The sequence below is a fragment of the Terrapene carolina genome, unplaced genomic scaffold (assembly GCF_002925995.2).
Source record: "Terrapene carolina triunguis isolate 2854851 unplaced genomic scaffold, T_m_triunguis-2.0 Scaffold62, whole genome shotgun sequence".
Taxonomy (NCBI): Eukaryota; Metazoa; Chordata; order Testudines; family Emydidae; genus Terrapene; species Terrapene triunguis.
In genome coordinates, this window is record NW_020664413.1 from 9,012,675 (window position 1) to 9,031,920 (window position 19,246).

General features: G+C 44.8%; 1 protein-coding gene across 2 annotated transcripts in view; it reads right to left on the reverse strand.

Moving 5' to 3' along the window:
* Positions 1-19,246, reverse strand: part of SEMA5B (semaphorin 5B) — a 336,474-nt gene that overhangs the window by 210,497 nt on the left and 106,731 nt on the right. For both annotated transcript variants that reach the window (XM_024205720.3, XM_024205721.3), the window contains exon 2: positions 12,974-13,035. The gene's annotated coding sequence lies outside the window, so the exon portion shown is untranslated. The remainder of the gene's footprint in view (positions 1-12,973; positions 13,036-19,246) is intronic.

Here is a 19,246-nt window from a genome sequence, read left to right on the forward strand (position 1 = left end):
AGTTGAGTTCTATTTAGTTCATTGTGCAAGTGTCTTTAGGGTGAAACCTTCAAATTAGAGGTTGCATGTGGCCATTTAACATCCCAGGGCACTTTCTGCAAGAGTAGGGATTTGACTCAGTGTCACTGACTGAAATTCCCCTCCCCACGCAATTACAGAGAATTGCTGCTGTCACCCCTGAGTGGTGGAGAAAGCAATTTTTATCTGTCAGTTGTTTGGAAGGTATTTTCGGATCGTCCTGAGAATCGAAGTAAAATCCTTTTTGTTACTAAGCATCCTTTTATTTATATCAGCTCATTGTGGCTCCTCCGCTGAGCTTCCACAAGTACCGGTGAACATGCTCCTCAGGTCAAGCAAGACGCCTCCTAAGGCAAATGCCATTGCTGTACTTGGAGCTTCAATTATTAATGTTTCACTTCTTGTCTTCCAAACTTTCTCAAAAGAGGAAAGCAGCAGCTTCTCTCTCCCTGTGAGCAAATAGCAAATCACATCACAACACGTTGCTTCCCTGATTCATGAAAGGAAAGGTCCATTCATCACGGGGATGTCTTATCACACAAACAACATTTTTGTCTTCTAATATTTTTCTCTCTAGTGACTAGTTACAATAAATCCTAGCTAGTTTTCTGTGCAGGGCTGAAGGCATCAGGCAGATGCTAAGGGACAGATCTGTGGCCACACTTCCACTACAGGTATCGTCTTGCAAGGAACAAACTTGTTTTAAGATGATTTGCAATTTATTTCCCAGGAAAGCCCAAGCTTAGAAGCAGTATTTGGTTTGCACTGAGGTCTTGCTCCATTGGTGATGAGAGAACTGTATGCTTCATGTTCCTTTTATGCGTTAACAGAAGAAATAATCTAAATTAGCAATTTTTCTGGTGCATTACAAGTGGGTTTTAAAAACTGGATACCTTCAAGAAGATGAAATAAAATGAAACGTAAAAAGAAGCCTATTTAATGACAGCACAGACTATCCTAATAAACCTATTTCTTTGATAAGCAGACTCCAACTGTCAGCCTTTTATCATCTGCAAAAATGCATAATGGATCTTCTCTGTTTGCTTACAGTTCCAAACCTTCCTCCCTTCGATCAACTAGCATTTTTGCTCCAGTGCCTACAACAACAATAATTTCTAGCAACAAACTCAGATTCCTCCTCAAGCAGTGCCAATCCAGCCATGGGCTCACTGGTATCTACAAATACTGCACACACAGACTGGTGAAAGGTTGTGCAATGCTTTTCTTGTCCCGCGTTTTCCTCCCTTTCAGGCAAACTGTCCCCACGGAGGTCGCACATATGCTGCTGAAGCAAACACTATATGTTTAATCGTAGCCACTGTGAAAGGGCAATAGAATCTAGTCTGTGCATTCTGCATTGCCATTCCCTACTGCAGCTGTTCAAGTGAGGCAACTTTGGAGGGTTATTAATTCCCATATTAATGGCTGGCCTTTTCCTCGTTAATGAATCATGGGATCCTGAGTGTTTCACTCCCGCTTTCCCACATCTCTTTCAATTCCTCTATTGTAAGGAGATAAAGTCATTATTCGGCAGAAAAGGGCCCCCATACAGCACATACTTGCAACACTTTATCTAGCTTCATGATTCAATCGCTCATTTTTTTTTCTGCTGCGTAAACAAATCTTGTTCCAAAAAAACCAAAAATGTACGGCAAGTTCCAGGAAAACTGCTGAACTGGCTACTGCCTGTGTGCACTGTTTGCTCTAAACCAGTTAGCCTGCCACATGAAGGAATGATTCAACTGCGATTTTAAACTAGGTTAGTAAAAGTATCTCAGTCCCGATCCTAGCTGATTTGAGATGATTATTTCTCAGCTATGGATTTGAGAAAGCAACGCTGCCAGACATCATTAACGTAGGGGCACTTTATGCAAAATGCAGAGTACCATACCAAGCCATGTGAACCTGAAACACCACCAGCTTTCCAGTTTTGAATCTTTCAGGCACTTTGCTGAAGTTCATGTTTTATTTCTTGGATATTAGCGGGACAAACTCTCAATTGATGCTCATCAGCATAGTACCACTGAGTTCTGATTCCACTTGCATTAGTGCAAATCAATAGCAACCCCACAGAAGTCAATTGGCCAGATCCTCAAAAAAGAAGTCTTTGGAGCTATCCTAGTCTACACCAGCTGGGTATCTACTATCTTCAGACTGAAAGATGCTCAAAAGCTTGCTATTTTTATTTGCATTAACAAACTTAAAACAAAATTAAAAATTTAATCTGTGATAAAATCATCTGGCAGCCATTATAAGACATGCTGACCCAGATTCTCATCACCTGTTGTTTGTCCACTAGAGTAAATCCATTGACTTCAGCGGAGTTCCTTTATCCTCTCATCCACACATTCATGAGATCTACTCCAAAGTAATACTTTACATGGACTGAATGGTGGTGAAAGGCACTGGACTGATAACCCTAGATTCCTCAATTAACTCATAGAAAAGGTACAGCAAAGGCATCAGGGACCAAATTCACTCCAGTGAAGGCCTTTGATTTCAGTGGGGTTGCATTAGGAATGAATTTGGTCCCAAGGATGTCTGCTTTCCCCAGCACTGCCGCTCACTCTAGCCCAGGAGGGTTCACCTCTAGGACTGAGTGAGGGGCCTGTTTGTTTTGAATACTGCACTGGGAACATTCTTATCGTTACCAGCAGGTATGTGCCTGTACAACTAAACCATTGAGTATGTGCCGCCACCACCACCATAAAGAGTTACAAAGGGCCGGGTTCAGTGCAGAATCCGTGCTGGCGTCTCACAGTGCAGACCCTGCTAGATGCCCCCCCAACAGTGGGGAACAAGCCAAAGAAGAGAGCGAGGCCTACCTCAGCCTATAGAATCCCCTCCCCATCTTACACCATATACAATTCCAATATGGGCTACCTCTCAGTAACCACCACCTACCCACACACACACACCCCCACCGCCCCACCCAGGACCAATCCCAGACCATCCTCCAGTTCACACTCTCATTACTAGCAAGAGACACCACGCTCTTGTTATCCTCTAGGTGTGCTCGAAGGGCCACTGTCCAAAAGGCAGAAGACACTGGCTGCTTGGAGATACACTGATTCAATGCATCCCACGAGCAGTCTCCTATGGATCTTGCCCCATCCATAAACTCTAAGTTGTTCCCACCCACAAACCCTACCAGAAAACCCTGAGGCAGAAAGTAGCAGTAACATCACCTACCATCCCTCAGGGCAGATTCCCCTTTGGAGGGGGCAAAGCCCGGGCTGGCACAGGGCGGTATCATTTACACTTCCCTGAACCGTCTTTGATGGATCTTGCTGAAGGTTTTGAGAGTTCATAAACGAACGGCTTCTCTTTCCAGCATCAGCAGTGTCAGGATGTGACACCGAGGTGTTTGGAGGCAGTATCTGATCTAAAGCTAAAACAAAAGAGCTTATTTCCCCTTATCTGAGGGAGAATCCAGTCAGCCTCTTGGGCACATATTTGAAACTACAGTAAGGCAATCAAAGTCCTGGCTGAAATCCCAAGCTCCAGAAGAAAGCAAGCCTGTAAGATAGACCGTCTGGAAAAGAGTTGCAATGAAAGGCGAGGTCTGGTGTAGGTCCACAGCAAACGTCGGAGAGCTCACTCCCATGGGAAGCAGCATGGCATAATGCAGAGAGCACTGGACTGCAAGTCAACAGACCAGCCTTCTTATTCCGGGCTCTGCTAGGACCTGTTGAGTCACCTTGGGCACCTCTCTGCTATCTCATCTGTAAAATGGGGACACAGATAGGAGCTAAGTATTGTTAAATAAATAAATGGAGATATCCCATCTCCTAGAACTGGAAGGGACCTTGAAAGGTTATTGAGTCCAGCCCCCTGCCTTCACTAGCAGGACTAAGTACTGATTTTGCCCCAGATCCCTAGAGTGGCCCCCTCAAGGATTGAACTCACAACCCTGGGTTTAGCAGGCCAATGCTCAAACCACTGAGCTATTCCCCCCTCCCCCTAGTTATTATTAATAGCTCATGGCATGCCAGCTCCTACATGTCCTTATCCAGGCAACAACCCCACTGAAATCAGCACTAGATTTGCCTGCCCTAAGTAAGTGTAATGGGGCAATAGAAGAACAAAAGATAAAACTGGGGGCCTTTCTGAGGCTCTCTAGACTGCTGCCAAATGCAGTCCCCATGTTCGCTGTCGCAAAGGAAAGCTCAGGCCTGTTACTCTTTCACAGATGCAAATATTGCTCCATCACAGGGCCCTAGGACTTGCTTTTGCTTCTTCCCTCCCTCCCCCCCCATAACCAAAAACCTCCCCATTCAGGATTTCAGACAGTGCTGATTGATGGGGGTGGGCAGGGGAATGGGCACCGTTTCTGCTGCAGCTATTGTTTGGCTCCAACCTGGAAAGCCTCTCTGCTTCTCCCCCACACTCCCACCTGGGGAATTCAGCTGCTTGCAGAGACACTTGAAAAGCTAAAAAGGAATAATAATAAAATAAAAAAAAATAAAAAAAGTTGGCTGGCGCAGCCCAGAAATCGGAATTAAAGGCAAGCTGCACACCTCGCCCCAGTGGCTGCAGGAGTTGGAGCCAACTCAGGGCTGTGGAAACAGAACGTTGCTCTTTGTTAACAAAAATAAATAACTCCTCACTTTCCCCTTCGGGGCATGTTTCTACGGAGGAATAAACCTCCACGGGGAGTTTATTATGTGTACATGAGAAGTGTGCCTCCTACTGAAAAACGGTAGGGGTGGTTTTCCCCCTGCGAGTCTCACTCGCGCCCTTCCACCACCTCTTTATTTATCCCCCAGGTTCTCCTCACCGCCCCCATTTCTGTAACAAGTGAAGCAACACAAAGGGACATTCAGGTAATTTCGATCTTAGCTGCACAAAATGACACGGCATTCCCCCTTCCTATATAAACGATCAGTGTGTGGCCCGAGTTTCATTTGCAACTGTAAATGAAACAGGCCTACAACTGTGTTTATAATCCTCCTTAATTGAATTTCTGTGACAAAACCCAGACAAAATTATTACCCTCAAGTTAGCAGCTTGCTCCAAGTAGCCAAGGGTTCCTGGAAAGCTTTTAGAAACACATGGCAGATTCTGATGCCATGCAGCAGTACTTTGGTGTCGCTAATTTTTTTAATCTATTTATTTATTTATTGGGTCGAGGGTGGGGAGATACAGAGGTAAAGATGAGGGGAGCAGGGCTGCTTCACTATCAGGGCCAGCCTTACGGTCCGACAGACCCCAAGCAAGAAAGAATGGAGGTACCTGGGGGGGAAGCACCAACGGTGGAATCCAACCTTAGGCAGTGATTTCGTGCTATGTTCAAGGCATTCGCAGAGAGGCGTTAGACAAAAACATAAAACACTCTTGCTGGAAGGTTGCAATCCTACCCTATTTCTTAGGATTCAGAACGATAACACACAAGAACCCAAGCACAGAGAGACCATGCGGGCTGCTCCCTAATACAGAGAGGCACATCTGCTCTAGGCTGGCTCTCTGCAGATGCTCCACAGGACTCTTTGTTGCTTTTTACAGATCCAGACTAAAACGGCTACCCCTCTGATACGCTCTGCAGATGGACTCCAATTGCACACGTTCCTATTGAGCACTGTAGCCTACAAGTAGGACCAGGAAACCTCTTAGAAATGTCACAGATTCCAAGTTCAGAAGGGACCACTGTGATCATCAACCCTTCCCTCTTGTAGAACACAAGTGTAACAGGGTGTTCTGGCCCTTTAAACTAAGCAGGGAAGAGAGGGGGGAGAAACCCCATCTCAGGGATGTTGGTGTGAGCACAGCCCCAGGAACCGATTGAACTGGGAAGAGAAGAGGTGGTTCCAGCCAAGGACTTATCAGTGGAAAGGGGAAAATTCCAGGAATCTGTTACTTTAAGGGACCAGGATCAGAAGTCTCATAGCACAGGAGGGGCCAGGGCTCCCCTTTCTCCTAGCCAATCGTGAGGAGCTCTTAGAAGGAGGAGAATATATATACACACCTCTACCCCCGATATACTGCTGTCCTCGGGAACCAAAAAATCTTACCGCGTTATAGGTGAAACCGCGTTATATCGAACTTGCTTTGATCTGCTGGAGCGCGCAGCCCCGCCCCCCGGAGCGCTGCTTTACCGCGTTATATCCGAATTCATGTTATATCGGGTCGCGTTATATCGGGATAGAGGTGTACCTCTTCCATACCCAGAACAGGGTGCACCCCAAAAGAGGAAGGAAGGCAGAGCCAGAGAGCCATGCTTTTGCTGGGCAGAATAAAGGCTCCACAGACGACAGGAACATTGGAGATGGGTATGAACTATGGGGTTGCTAGGATGGACGTTATGTTTGGGACACTGAGTCCTATTTTGAATTACTTTGGGCTACTGACCCAGTTTCAGGGGAAACCTGATGAACTGTACCAGGGGTAGGCAACCTATGGCATGTGTGCCAAAGGCGGCACGCGAGCTGATTTTCAGTGGCACTCACACTGCCTGGGCCCTGGCCACCGGTCCGGGGGGCTCTGCATTTTAATTTAATTTTAAATGAAGCTTCTTAAATATTTTAAAAACCTTATTTACTTTGCATACAACAATAGTTTAGTTATATATTATAGACTTCTAGAAAGAGACCTTCTAAAAACATTAAAATGTATGACTGGCACTCGAAACCTTAAATCAGAGTGAATAAATGAAGACTCGGCACACCACTTCTGAAAGGTTGCCGACCCCTGGACTATACTGTACTCCGTAAGGGGCCCCAAAGAGAGGGGACAGATGGAGCGAGCTGCAGAAACACCTCTGGCCACAAGAGGGAGTCCCTGCTACAACAGGCAATAACAGTTCCCCAAAATAATTCCTAGAGCAGATCTTTTTAGAAAAACATCCAATTTTGATTTAACAATTGTCAGCGATGGAGAATCTATCACAACTCCTGATAAATTGTTCTAATGGTTAATTACTCTCACCATTAAAAATGTAAACCTTATTTCCTGTCTGAATTTGTCTAGCTTCAACTTTTAGCCATTGATTCTGTGATAGCTTACAATTTTAACACAATTTTCCAAAACAACACTTTTGCCTCTCCTGCTCCAGCTACTGGAAAAGGGTAAGGCACTGTCCTGTTTTTTGGAAGAGGAGTATTATTTGCAAGTTGCTGTGGTTAGAGAGGGAGACTCAGAGGCAGAGGCAGAGGAGACCCTCAAAGAGGGGTTTGTATTGTTTATTCCTAAATCCAGATCGAGCCAAAATTTAGGCGTTTCTCCTTCAAAACAACTCCCCTGGTAAAAAGCTTATTCATTTCCTTATAATAAAAAATTGACTTATGTAGTAAACATCATTCTTAGTAAGAAACAGAGCATTAACAATAATATTGTGCCACTGCTAAAATATCCTGGGCTTATACCATGAGAGCTCTTCTTATTGGAAATACTGTTTCAATAAAGGCCCTGTTGTTTTGAATTACGTCTGGAATAGGAACATTAAATAAAGCCCCTAATATTACTGAAAATTCATGCAAACTCTTCCTCCAGGTGATTACAGTGTTTTTTTTTGGAGGCTGGTTCAAAACTTCTTTGGACACAGGTTCGTGTTTGCACCAACTTCTTGTGTCACATGCACTGATGTGGGCACTGACATGCGTGCCACATTTAGCAATCATTAGAACACCTCTGCAGCTCTCTGTGTCGGCTAGTAAACTGCAGCAAACTAGTGAAGTCATATATTACATCTCAAAGCCCACCATTAATATTTTACTTAGCATTCCCATTGACCTCAGTAGGAATTCTGCCTGTGGACTGATAGCAAACAGAGCCCTTGATGAAAAGAACGAGGAGTACTTGTGGCACCTTAGAGACTAACAAATTTATTTGAGCATAAGCTTTCGTGGGCTACAGCTCACTTCTTCGGATGCATGTAGTGGAGTTTGACAGGGAGGAGATGGAAACAAGTCAGCCCAAGTCAATGCAGTTTCCTAGGTTGCCCCCAAGTCATCATGGTGACAGTTGCTCTTTTGAACTTAAGCTGGAGGAGAGACAAAGAACAGGTGGAACTGGGTCAAGAGAAACGGAAAGGGAAGAGCAGTGGCTTCAGAATATCCCCCACTGTAGGCCACAGCAGCTCCTTCACAGATAGCTGAGGTTCATGGGTATGTGGAGGAGTTGGGGGTGGGAGATTACACAGAGAGTCTGTGTGGGAATCAAATCCCTCTCTATTAAATTACTTCTATCCTCCTCAGTGGTGGGGTAAGATGCAGGCACAGGCGGTGGAGAAGACTAAAAAGCAGCATGGCTCATGGAGGAGAGGGGAAGACCAGGCAGCAATGTTCAGGAGCCAGGTGCACAGGACTTGGCGACACCACCTGACTGTCGCCAGACCACTCCTCCTCCCCACCTGCTTTAGCGCTAAGAGTTTCTAGGAGACATTTCCCGTCCTGTGGAAGCAGCAGGAGGTGACAGTCAGGTCCTATTGCCTCTCCTCAACATCTTCTCTGCTCAGAATTTGCCATTGCTTGCACTAACACCTGTTTTTGAGAGTGCTGATTAGCCCTAGGGTCTTCTCTTGTAAATTTCACCAACAAGCCACTCATGGCTCTCTAGGTAACCTTTTAAGAAGCATCTTTTTATAGGGTATAGTCCCTGTTTTTCCCCAGGCCATGAGCAAGCTGCACTGAACACCTGGAGCAAAGTGAGACAGAAAGGCAATATATTTATATATATAAAAAAATCAAGGCAGGAGACCAATGCCCTCTGGAGCAGGTGCAAGGGACAGATCTGGGGATAAATCCATGACTGTGCTGTACCACTGCTGCAGCACAGGGGAAAAAGGGAAAAAAATTTAGAGGGTGATTAAATGCTTTGAGAAAAAGCAATATATTTTTATGTACTTGTAAAATCCATTGGCAGTGAATTTTCTGGTTAATTGGTTTCATCTTATTAAACTAAAAACGTATTTGTAAAAGCCAGGCCTTTTTGAGCACAAGTTTGATTCCTGCACCAAAAGCCAATACAGCATTTTGCAGACAGAAAGCTAAGCACTGCAAGCCAGGTTCCATTAGTCTGAAAGCACAGCATTTGCCACACCGAAGAGAAATGGAATGGAAAGCTTGATTTTTGTAAAACACACTGTGAAAATAAGCTTGTTAATCCATTTCCCCGAAAATTGCAGGCCCTTCTCTCAAGCAAAGTCTGCTCAGAAAACTTGATAAACATTTCAGTGCAATAATTTGATGATTTATAGATCAATCTTTTGGTATCTTTCCCTGCACATGTCACGTTCAATTTCTTCCCCTCATTAGGCTACTCTCTCTTTCATTAAATAGTTCCTCTGTCTAACTTGCCAAGGAACTGCCAATGGGCCCCTCATCTTACAGAAGAATAGGCCCAGTTTTACCAATGGGAAAGGGCCTCTAATGTACCATGGACAGAGTACAATGAAGCATGGAAATTTGCCTGTGTTAATGATGCTATTCCGCATTGATCGGTGAAAACAAAATCTTTAATAGCTAAATGACATCCAGTGTTTCTGTAGCCTGTTGAATCTGAAAACAGGGGAAGCAAAAATCGGTGTCCCTTGAGAGGTGGAATCAAAGAAGCTGCAATGTCCATTTTTTCCAGGTCTGGCTGGAAACACTGGCAAAAAAAAGAGAAAACCCACACTTTAAGCATGTTAGCAGTTTAAAATCAATGGACATTAAGGTTTTGGATTAATAAACAGATGAGTGTGTTGTCACAGTTCAGGGCAACGGCACCTGAATTTCCCCTCTGTGGTCCACCAAGGTCACCCACTCGCAGACTTACAGCTTCCCAATTGTTGCCTCTCTTGGATGGAGACCCACATCTCACTCCCTTCTGACCAGGATATGGCCAGGATGCACAGCTCCCTGATTGCACTGTGTATTTCCCAACAAAGGCAGTCTGCCTAAACAGACCTGCTTGCTTTCTCTTCAGAGACTGATAGAGTGATTGCCACAGATATAAAAGTTACCACACAGTTCTAAGCAAGCCTACTTTATTCTTAAGGTAAAAAGCGTTACAGAGAAAACAATAAAAGAACCTACATGAATCCTAATAAGCTTGTCAGAGTTCACTCTATCATGGATTCTGGCAGGCCCAGTCCTTCCAAGCCTATCTTAAGGATTCCTTGTGGCACCTTAGAGACTAACAAATTTATTTGAGCATAAGCTTTCGTGGGCTAAAACCCACTTCATCAGATACATGCAGTGGAAAATACCGATGAAGTGGGTTTTAGCCCATGAAAGCTTATGCTCAAATAAATTTGTTAGTCTCTAAGGTGCCACAAGTACTCCTCGTTCTTTTTGCTGACACAGACTAACACGGCTACCACTCTGAAACCTATCCTAAGGATTGGGGCCTTCTGCAGACTGGGGTCCTGTCCATGTGCTGGATCAAGAAGAAGGCCCTGAGTCCACCAAACCCAGGTTATTTATCCAAAAGTCTTTTCTTTGCCTCTTGTTCTCTGGAGAACTCAGTTCGAACAGCTATGTGCATTTGTCCCCAGGGGGGATGGCAACAATGGCTGATAACCAGGAAGTTCATTACCATCAGCAACAGGTTTGCCTGTTGACTACCCCTGGTTTACACTGTTGTTTATGCTAATCAAGGTATTTGATTGATATTTCTGTTACAGAAACCCTTATTTTCAGGGTTTACAATTTGTCAAAAATTCATTGGATGTGTTTAAGACTTCATAGCAGTCCAGATTTTCATAATACAATAGGCTTATCTAAACTACTGCTAAAGTCGATGTAACTTACGCCTGTGTGAAGAAACCACCTCCCCGCCCGCCAGACGTAAGTTACTTTGACATAAAGCCATGTCTACACTGCACTATGTCAGCAGGAGACACTCTCCTGCTGCCATGGCTTCTGCCTCTTGTTGAGGTGGAGTAATTATGTTGACGGAAGAGTGCTCTCCCATCTACATAGCGCTTCTTCACCAGCTGCGCTACATCGCTGCAGCGGTGCCAATGTAGCCACGGTAGTGAAGACAAGCCCAACAATAAAGGGTCATCAACGGAGGTCAATAATAAGCATTTTAGGACTCTTTAAATACTAGTTTACTCAATAAACCAGACTAGCAGTAAGGGGAAGTGTTAGAGTCCAGGAAACGAATACCTCACATAGCATGTTAATAATTCCCTAATATGTTGTATTCTTAGCCTTTCTTTGCTGATCTGAAATATCTGACTCAATATAAAAAGCTCCCTAAATATGTGTTTACATAGTTGGCTCAGTAATCTACTTGTAGAAAGTGGGCTTTTGTGGGGGACGGACATTTTGGTTTTCTTTGAACACTGCTTGAGTTACACTAAATAAATTAATCCTTAAATTTCTTGGATAAATTTTGTTTTTGTCCTCCTCATTTTGGGTCCCACATATGGCCTGTGGCAATTTAAGAGTATAACTGTCACGAGGAATATCTCTGTAAGTAACCAAATAACTATGGACAACTCTGCAACAGATCCCATACTTCACTACTTATTCAAGCAAACTCTGATTGCAGTCAAATACCCAAAGCAAGGACTACAGGATCTGATCAAGTAGTTATTAGTCCATTCCAAATCTGGGCTCCAATCTTTCTCCTAATGAAAACAGTTGAGGTTCTATGCAAGGAAAGGCTAAAGGATTTGGCCTGTAATTTTGCAAAATCCATGATCTACTTTTTGCTGTAAGTGCCTGATCAGATTTTCATTGTGACCACTAGAGAGTGGGTGACAGCATGCATAACACAGAGGAACCTATAAAGTTAATCACACCTATGCAACATCATTTTTCACATAGTATTCTCTTATTGTCTTTTCCTCGAGCTCTTTCATATTTGATCTCCTTGAGAAAAACAGCCTTGCCTACCGATATAAAAAAAAAAAATCACAATTTTCAATGCCAGGAATTGAGTTATCCGATAACACCTGCCCAAAGCCATCAACAATGACTGAAATAATGGCTGGAAATGGTCTTGTCTTCATTATAAGTGGTTTGGGTGATGAGTTTTCCACTGAATTAAATGGAGATTGAATAGATCAGCAAATGAGCTGAGTGGAAGGCGTAACATAACACTTAGGAAAGATCTACTGAAATTCACAGTTAACTATTTAATTCAACCATAAAAATTAGAAATGGGACCAACCAATAAATAACAGCACGACATTTCCTTTTTTAAACTCTCTCCAGCCCAGGACTAATAAATCTAACCAGGTTTATGCCACAAACAGTTTTTCTGCCATACAAGAGGAAGAAAGTTTGTGGAAGGAGAAGGCAACTTCCCATTATGGAAGCTATTTTTGGATGTAATGAAAATTTTAGGCTAAATGCCAGAAACTTTATTCCCCAAAGTATAAATGGTGAAAGGCTGAAAATGTTTTATTTTTAGGTGCGAAAAGCCTTTACGGGGCTCCGATTCTGACACAAAGTGACAAAAGGCCGACAAAACACAGTCAGGGCTGGAATGAACCCAAAGTCAAATTCATTCCTAGTGTAGCATCACTTAAAGTAGGTCCCCTCAACATGCCACTCTAGGGTTTAGAGACAATATGGTCTCCTTGGTTCAGAGTGGAATTCCTAGTGATATCGATGGGACCTCCACAAACAGGCAGAAGGCAGCCCAACACCCTTTGCTTGTTCTGTGCCTGGGTATTGCATGCCAAATTTTGGTAATGTATCACTGCTTTTTATTTGCTGCTCATAGATATTAGTGCTGTTTTTATTTTTATGGTTCTGTGCCCTTTCCTGCAATAATGATGGGTTCACTTGGCATTCCACACCCAAGCTAAACAAGCCATTTTTGGAATTCTTAAACAAGAGAACAATAAGCTGTGAAAGCAAAATGTCTCAACTTGCACCTTCCATTTTGGAACCATATGATCTTACAGTCATTTCCTTCCAAGCTTTCTGTAGAAAGGAATTCAGAAACAGAAGGCAGGTTCTAGCAAAGAATAGGGGAGGGAGTTACCATGGCTGTAAATAGAGTCTTAAATACTTACTGCCTCTGCATCACTGGTGTGTCACATTCAAAGTCACACTCAGGGAAATATCCTGTAATAACCTGAGGAAACACCAAAGAAAATGGTAAGTGGGGAGAGGACACACAGGACCAGTCTCAGCAGGATAGAGCAGAGACTTAAAAAAAAAAAAAAACATTACTATTATTTAAAAATAATTATTTTTAAATCACCTTGATATTTTGAATTAAGAGTTAAATACAGAGTAGGGCAAAGACTACAAAAACGTTTCGGTCAATGTTCATTTCAATGTGGCTTCGGAATTTGCTTTGCTTGTGCACACTCCAGTTTTGTATTTGCTTTGCTTTCTGCATTTATCCTAACCACAGTTTTAGAAATTTTGCAGAAACAGCAACATAGCATTTGTTTGAAAATTGGATATGTGTATGGCCCCCATTACCGGAGTATCTGAGCACCTCCCAATCTTTAATGCACTCATTCTCCCAGACTCCCTATGAGGAACGGCAGGGTTATTATCACCATTTTACAGATGGGGAACAGAGACACAGAGAGGCTAAGTGACTTCCCCATGGTCACAAGGGAGGTCCATGGTTGAATCCAGGTCTGTGAGGTCACTAACCACTGGACCATCCTCTCTCTTGTTGTGAGAAGCAAAATTTGTAAACAAGCACATTCGCTCCAGACATCTAATTCTTAAGAATTATCTTCACCCATTCAAGAAGCAGAAACATATGACGTGTCCAATCCAAACTAACCTACCCAGCTCACATTTAGAATTCCATGAAAGTCTCACAATGGGTTTGCAGAACTGGAGAAACTCTTTAGCTGCTTGATGACAGTGAAGAGGCAAGAGTAAGCTATTAATAGTATGAAACTGGATTGCGGTAGTGTCAGAAAGCTTCAACCCATTTGGACCCCCTTGTGTGAGGTGCTATACAAACATAATAAATGACAGTCTCGGCCCCAAAGAGCTTACAGTCTAAATGACAGGCTTGGAGGTTGGAGACTTAAGTAAGTAGACAGGCAGGACCACAACAATAAGGAAAAGTATAAGTTCTTTTACAAGACTGGTTGTGAGTGCAATTTTTAGCCAATCAGTTACTCACTTTGGGACAGATTCTGATATCCTTACCCACATCGAATAGCGCCTTACTCCATGAGAAGTCTCACTTAAGTCAATGGGAGCACCCATCTCTCTCTAGATATCTACCTGCCCGCCCCCTATCACTGTACTATCTAAGTACCTCACAATCTTTAATGTATTTATCCTCACAACACCCTGTTTGGTAGGAACACCTATTATGCCCATTTTACAGATGGGGAACTGAGGCCCTGAGAGGCTAAGTGACTTGCCCAAGGTCACATAGGGAGCTGTGCCCTAAGCATTGGGCTGTGGACCTCCCAAAGAGAATGTGTCACTTGTCATGAGCAAAGGGTATCAGAACCTGGCCCTCTGAATTTCTTGCTCATCTCTGATATCTGATTATCCTCCCTGTAGAAAAGACTCTAAAGCAGAGGTAGTCAATAGGTGAACCGTGGGTCAAATCTCGACAGCCAGATGCTTTTGAATGGACTCCAAAATATTTTTATTTACTTATTATCATTACTGTTATTTTTTTTTATTATTTTCTCTGGAGTCTGGACCTTGACTATACCTTGCCCAAAGAAATATGGACCTTGACAAAAAATAATGGACTACCCCTGGCTCTAAAGTGTGTAGCTCTTGCAGATCTTACAGCAAAAAAATAATAGTTCTAATAATTGCAGCTGCATCCAATCTGGGAAAAACAAGGGAGCTGCAACAGAAGAGCATTCACACCGTCGGCAGAGAGGACTGAGACAACTGTTTTCCCACAAGAAACTTCATTTATCATGTCTCCACAATGCAGAAGCGGCTCTCAGGCCCTTTTTTGTAACATTTTAAACCTGTCACACACACATGGTCACACACCCACCATCACCTTTCAATTTCCTTCCCTTCCCTAATTGTGCTTGTGGGAAAAACTAGAGGAGGGGCTTTCGGAGAGGAAATCTCCACAGGGTTCTCCCCGGCTGTTCTACCTAGGGCTGGACTCAAACGCTGCAGAGCCCAAGAGCTTTCCCCACAACTCTGGCCTGGCTCTTTGGCAACATGGGTATTATTGAAGTCGCACTGGCAATGAGGCTCCTGAGGATTCTCCTCAAAAAGGGAAGGGCGTGTAAATAACATTCCGCTCAGATGATACTACTGCTGCATACAGCCAGTGGGGGAGGACCATGTGCATTCTCATCCCTGCAGATAGCCCACCCAATCTCTTTCCAGCCTCACCCCCACTCCATCCTTGGACGCGTCTGCTTTAGGGCAATGTTACACAGCCATCCTTGACAGTTCATTAGACCATAATATATACAAGTCAACTCAAGTCTTTTAACTCAAGGGGGGGGGGGGGGGGCAGAGAGAGAGAGAGAGAGAGAAGAGGAAGGGGCTGTAGCTCAGCCACCAGCTACTGGGTTCAAAGCAGGGATTGCCAAGGGGATTTTCATGGCCGCTGTGATGCAGGAGGTCAGACTCAGACAAACTGAACAGTCCCTCTGCCCTAAGATGTATGAGTCTATAAACTAACTGACGCGTGTGTTTGGAAGCAGTGATGTGTTTACCTAACACTACTTAAGAAGTCAGATTTTGAACGCCCTCCCAAGTTAAAGGATGAAGCTGTTCTCCTCTCTCGGTTAAAAAATAAACATGATTTATGGGTGGGATTTTCTAAGTCTGTCAGGTTATTTGGATGCTCTATTCCCACTAATTTTAAAGAAAACTGGGGTTCAAGTCCCATGTGAAGCTATGAAAAATCTCAGCCTCCATGTTTTGCACAACCAAAGACAAGAAATTCTAAGCGAAGTATGACAGTGAGTGTCAAGAAGGGACTGTCAGAAACGTTAATAAGTAGAACTCCATGGAAAATAAGGACCAAACCTCACCCTGAACACGATTTCATGCTGGTTGCCATCTTGGCCAACACACCAGAGCTTGAACAGAGGACCTCCAGAATTAAAAACACAAACTGCTATAACTTGAGCTAAAGAACCAAGCCACTCCTCCTGGGGCTAGAACAGAGTCATATTTTTGGCCGATCAGGCACAGAGAAGGACCTGTAATGCACACTCCCCCGTGGGTTACACAGGCAGCTCCCACTGGCTTTAATGACAGTCAGATGCTACCAAGGGCAGAATATTACACTGAAGAGCACCACCTTCAAGAAGCAACAGCGGTGGTGTAGAGAACTGGGAGTCCGCGGACATGGGCTACACTCCCAGTTCTGCCACAAACTTGTTGTATCATCCTACTCAAACCTCTTTGCTCCTCTGCACCTCTGGTTTCCTAGGTGTATAGAAAGGCTAATGATGCTTGCACACCTTTGTGAAGCATTCTGAGAGCTGCAGACAAAGATCTCTGAAAGTCTAAATAAAGCTGGAGTTTTGGTGTTAGAGTATAACATACCTAGCTATTTGCGTGGCTCTCTTCAGGATAGCATCTGAGCAATGTCATGATGGATTTTAATCCGCACATCACCCCTATGAGGTAGGAAAGTACTATCCCAGGTTTACAAAGTAGATTAAGTGCCTTGCCCAAGGTCACACAGGAAGTCTGTAGCTGAGTTAGGACTTGAACCTAGGTCTCCCGATTCCAAGTCCAGGGCCCTATCTACTAACCCAGCGTTCCTTAATCCTGGGCAACCTTTGAAGCTCCCAATGGGTGTGCAAGGAACAAAGACAAACACAAGAGGTGAATGCAATGGCTCTGATCACTTTGCATTAGTGTCAGTAACATTTAAGCAAGGAGCTGTAGGATTAACCTGAAATGAAAGAGTTGGTTGAATATCATGTTTGGGTTACTACATAAAACCACAAGAAAAATATTGTAACAATGTCAACATTTTCCCCTCCAAACTAATCTGACCCCTAACTGTTCAGTGCTAGGCTCCCAGCCCCATCACAGATTCCCCATGCCTGTCACTTAGTTGCATAGCAAGGAACATTAACACGGCAGAAAAACTAGCCACAGATCATCAGTAGCTGAAGTCTCATGCATTATATCAGTGTGATTGAAGGGGCAGCATGTGGTTGCACAATGAACCAAAAGGGAAACAGAAAAGCTAACAAGGTTCAAAGACAGACAGCTAACTTTTCAAACTGTGCAAGCTTTTAAGACCAGCTTTATTATTACAGTTGTGATTGCTCGCCCTGGTTTTGCTGAACAAAGTGATGTTTTCTCTTGTAATATTTCAGAGTCCTTTTAGGAATCAGAAAACACCCCCAGCCAAGTACATAAGGAGCAAATAGATAATAACGTAAATGAACCAATAATTTAAAGTCAGTGGAAGGTTCCTTGGGTTAACACTGAGAAAAACCTGGGTCAAGGCTTCAGGATTTGATCCTTTGATAAGATCCTGAGTGCAGAAAACCTGAACCCCTTTGGCTTGTACAGTGCTGTGCACACATCTCACACAGAAGAAACAGTTACTAACTTTCCGTAAATGTTGTTCTTCGAGATTGTCTTCGAAATGTTGCTCATGCAATGTAGGCATGTGCTCGCCCCAAACACCGCTGCCAGAAAGCTTTCCCTCAGTGGTATCCGTTGGGTTGGCTCTGGTGCCCCCTGGAGTAATGGCCTCATAGCACCAGAATAAAGGGCCCTGCTCCCTCATTGCCCCTTCAGTTCTTTCTTGCCAGCTAACTCCGACAGAGGGGCAGGCAGTGGGGATGAGGAATTTGGAATAGACATGAGCAACACATCTCGAAGAACAACTGTTACGGAAGGTTAGTAATCGTTTTTCTTCTTCGAGTGCTTACTCATGTTCATTCCAATGTAGGTGACTCCCAAGCAGTTGTGCAGGTGAAGGGTTCGGCATTCACTGGCATGCTGAGTGTAACACCGCTCGGCCGAAACCCACATCGTCTCTAACTTGCTGGGTGATGGTGTCGTGGGTCACAAAAGTGTGGACTGATGACAACATTGCCGCTCTACAGATATCCTGGATAGGAACTTGAGCCACGAACACCGCCACTAATGCTTTAGCCTTGTAGAATGAGCTGTCAGCAGAGGGGTCGGGACTTTTGCTAGGTCATAGCATGTGCGGATACAGGAAGTGATCCACGATGAAATTCTTTGGGCCAAGACTGGACGGCCTTTCATTCAGTCTGCAATGGCTACAAAAAACCGAGAGGAAATCAGTACTGGGCTCGGTGCTGGGACCTTGTCTCTGTTCCAAGGGAGGTGGTGAGGGAACTCTCGACTCCAATACGACGGAGTAGGACCTCCGGGACTATGGACCCTGGACTGGCGGAAAGCCCAGGGGTTCTAGAACAGCCATGGTAGTGGCATCTGTCACTGCACCGGTGGCCAGGTCGTCGGCGGAATGCCCTGGCTCATGTCGACCGTCAGGTAATGCCAGTTGGAGCAGTGTTTGCTCCTGCGGGAGGCATATGACTCCACCTCTGAGTCCGACTCTGAGGAGTCGCTTCTTGGCGACCAGGGTGGAGCGATGCCGACTGATATCGGAGAGCAGTGCCGGGAGGGAGAAGACTATGCTGTGGCATCATGGCTAGCTTGCCTTTTGAGGGCATCTGGGGTCTCGGTGCCGCGGTGGCCATTGCCTCCAGTGCTGCCGCTGACAGCTCCCAAATGGTGGGGGATGGCAGTACCGGGAGTGAGAACAACTCCCTCGGTGCGTCAAACACCTCCAGCGTGGACGGTAGCACCAGGGTAGTTGAACTCCGATGGCTCTCTCTTGGTGGAGAGTCCAAAGGTGCCAGACTCAACAGTGCTCTTCCCGGGACCGGACTCAACAGTACCGTCCGCACCGCTAGTGTCTGAGTGGCTTGGCACGGGTCACACTCTGCCAGCATCTCTATGTCTGACCAACCTTGGGGTTGGGGATCGCCTGCAGTCAGTTTTCCTCTGCTTCTTTCTCGGCACCGGCAATGGATAGCGGTGCCAAGAGTCCCGTGCAGGAGTGGTCTTCTTTGGCAGCGGGGATGACTGTCGGTGCGGGAAGTCCCAGGAAGCAGAAGCAGAGTCCTTCCTTGGCTCCGGAGAAGCAGAAGGGCCTGCACCTCCCTTCGAGACGCTGGGGCACTGCTTACTGAAGCACTCTGTGCCAGGTCGGCGCGACGCGGCTCTGAGGGCGGGCGAAGTGCTGCCTCAACAAGGAGGAACTTGAGTCTGGTGTCCCTGTCTTTCTTAGTTCTAGGCCTGAAGCCCTTGCAAATCGTGCAACGCTCCTGCATGTGGGCATCCCCCAGACACTTGAGGCA